Raw genomic sequence first — 3476 nt, 5'->3', positions numbered from 1 at the left:
CGGCAGAGTTGAAAGGATGAATAGCACTTTGAAAAACAAAATTCTTAAAGCCAGTAAAGAATTGCCACTTCCTTGGTCGGAGATGCTGCCTATTGCCCTATACTCAGTCCGAAATACCCACAGGGCTCACACCATATGAGATCTTGTTTGGGGAGCCTATAATGGGTCGATATTACCCACAGCAGCTTAGTTCAGAGAATGATAAGCTTGTGAATTTTGTTGTCGGACTTGCTAAAGAGTTAAAACTAACACATGCTACAGTGTACTCTTCTATTCCAGACTCAGATCTTGAACCAGGTACTCACAGCATCCAGCCTGGAGATTTTGTCTGGATACAGAATCACGTGCGAGGCACACTGGATGCCAGATTTGAAGGGCCCTACCAAGTGTTGCTTATATCACCTACGGCTGTGAAGGTCAAAGGCCGAACATCATGGGTCCACGCATCCCATTGCAAGAAGGCGGTCTCAGACCCACAACCCTGATGTTCCTTTTTCTGATGGGGGGGAGCCTTTGTTATGGTAACATGTGCATTCCAAGCAATTATTACCAAAGAGAATGATATTCCAGTTTTCTGGTACAACTCTTCCTTGAATGTGGTGATATGAAGATTAGGATTAGACTGGAGGGCAAATGGACTGGGGAATGTGCCTTAACTAAAGCAATAATGTCTGTTTACCTTATATCTGAGTCCCAGGAATCCAAAAAGGAAATAAAGGCTGCATTTGCAGGTACATACAGGGCCAAGAGAGAAGCTAACCCCAAAGGCAGTTTTGACCCACATATATATATTGATGTTCTCGGAATGCTTAGGGGGGTGCCAGACGAATTCAAGGCCCGAGACCAAGTGAAGGCGGAATTTGAGTCCATAATACCCATAATAACCGTTAACAAGAATGTAGATTGGATAAATTACATATATTATAACCAACAAAGATTTGTCAATTACACCAAAGATGCCTTACAAGGGATATCTGACCAACTAGCACCCACATCTAACATGGCCTTCCAAAACGGAATAGCTCTGGATATGTTACTTACAGAAAAAGGAGGGGTATGCAAAATGATAGGTGAGCATTGTTGTACTTATATCCCAGACAATACCGGCCCCACAGGGAAAGTTGCTAAGGCTCTCAAAATCTATGAATAAACAGTTCCCCTTAGAACAAAAGTGTTGTACCAGAGAGATTACCAGAAGTAAATGAGTTTGTAAAGTTAATATCCATATTTCTGTGTTACGGGTTGCCCTCGATTACCCAGTCACTAGATCTTTTAGGATCTCCATCCCTTTCCTGTACGTCTTCGTATGAGTTAGATTTAGGAACGTCGGTGGGTCTGTCCAAAAGGGGCGGGGTGCCCGTCACATCGTAGGGTTCCAGAATAGCCTTAACATAGGGTCAATTCTTCTCCCCCTCTGATTTTTAGCATATGTATATTAAAAGCAAATAATTGATTTTAGGGGGGTCTGTCAAGGTAAAATATATATATTATAGAAAATCAATTAGTTTATTTTAATAGATTACCTAATCAGTGTGAATTAATATTGGGATAATGGAATAATCTATGTATATGTATGTATGCAAATGTGTATATGCACATGGATTGTGTTAATAGTTAATGAATATATAACTAACAGTTTCTATTCTTATTGTAGAAATGATTTCCTGGGAATGACGTATGCATGTGCATGGCTGATAACAGAGAGATTCATGTCGAGTTGGCAAAGATGGCACTGAGAGACAAACTCACCCCCTCCCATCGGAATTCCTAAGGTGTTACTAAGGCCAAAAGATACATGGATGAACAAATTGCAGTGTGCCGAGTTATCAGAAAAAGCAAGGAATTTTACTAATCCCACCTAGAAGGAGAATACTATTTAACCCCATGTCTACATAATAAAGTATGCCATTTTGGTGGTTCAGTCTCTGAGTGAAGTTTTTCAACCAGATTAGCAGATTTGGTCTTCTCTGCATGCACTCGGACATCTTTAATTTGGAGGAGAGCAGTTACCTAGTGTATCTTAAATTGGTGAAACCTCCACACTGGGACTCCGAGCGATCTTGAGAACTGGGCTCTGCAAATCCGTGTCTGAATGGAGCAGAGGTGTGCATTCTTGACTTCCGCTCCAACCATTTTTGCCTTTGCAGTGCCCTATTTTTGAGATTTCTGTTGAATACTTTAGTAACCATTTTCCCTCATGTTTGTGATGGTTCTTGAGTCCATTTAATCCAAGGTTACTCTTTGTGTAATTTGTCATTTCTTATAGAAGATTATAGGAGAAGCAATCCACCATCTAAACCACAAAAATGTCATGACCTACATCTAACTACAGATGGCATTTGTCTTAGATATGTGATATAGGTGTTGAATAATTTTGTTACAAAAATAACTGCTATGATCATTAAGAGACCTATGTGTGACCATGCAGCAGATTGGATTATTTTGGGACTAGTGGTACCTGCCAAACTGGGAGCTTGGGGGGGTGAATCCCTAAACTAGTTTCTCCCTTCTGTGAGCCTGTGCGGGGCTCTCTCTATTTATTCCCCTGACTTTCACCACTGGTTGCCATTAATAAGCTTAGCTTCTTAGTTGATTGTGTTATAACCACTACTCTGTTTATTTGATTCCTGTACCTTGACTTCGGCCTGTATTTTTAATGCTCTTCTGCCTGATGATTCTGCCCCAGCCATTAGCCTGTCCTTAGAAGTCATTTTTAGACCTGCTTGGCTACCACGCACATAAACTTTGTGACACTTAACAAGTAGGCTTGACTTTCTCTACCAGTGGCATGTTGGTCATCTGGAAATCAGAGTGGTTTGCTCATCAGAGATTGTTGGCCGAATAAACCTGTTTTATCATAAATCAATGGGCTTCAATGGTTTGGGTGGTACTAGACTCACCTAGGAAAGACTACAGCTTTTTGGACAGTTAAAGACGGGTTCCCTTTAACTTTTTGGATCACTTTCTTGACTTATTTCTACTATTTTGCCATATTTCTTACATGCGTTAAAATATCATAGTGAAAAAAACCCCTAGCCAGTCCAGGTAATTTATGTGTTTTATCCCAAGCACACCTGGTACAACTAATGAATCCCTTAATAAGTTGCATGAGTTGTGATTAAGACAACTGATTTGCAAATATGGCTCTTATGAGGGATTCTATTCAGGGAGTTGAGTAATTCTGAGACTATAATAGTCAGGTAAAGTGGCATTTTGTGCTGAATTTGGAGAAACTGTTTATGTCAGTTGTGATGGGGTATTTACATTCTTCTTGTTTAATTGGTATATTGGAAAGAGAAGAAAGGTTGCAAATGTTTCTAATAAAACGTATTTGCAATAAAGGTTTAATAAATTTGATTACAACTGTAGATAAATAGATTGTCTGTTGTAAGTTCAGAGCCAGACATGAAATCACCTTGAAATAGGAATCTAGGGAAATTAAAGTATGCAAAACAATAATGTTTGCTTATGATTTG

The sequence above is a fragment of the Phyllobates terribilis genome, unplaced genomic scaffold (genome assembly GCF_046119375.1).
Source record: "Phyllobates terribilis strain yellow unplaced genomic scaffold, ASM4611937v1 Scaffold_9__5_contigs__length_417890890, whole genome shotgun sequence".
NCBI lineage: Eukaryota > Metazoa > Chordata > Amphibia > Anura > Dendrobatidae > Phyllobates > Phyllobates terribilis.
Note: the sequence above shows the minus strand (reverse complement) of the source record.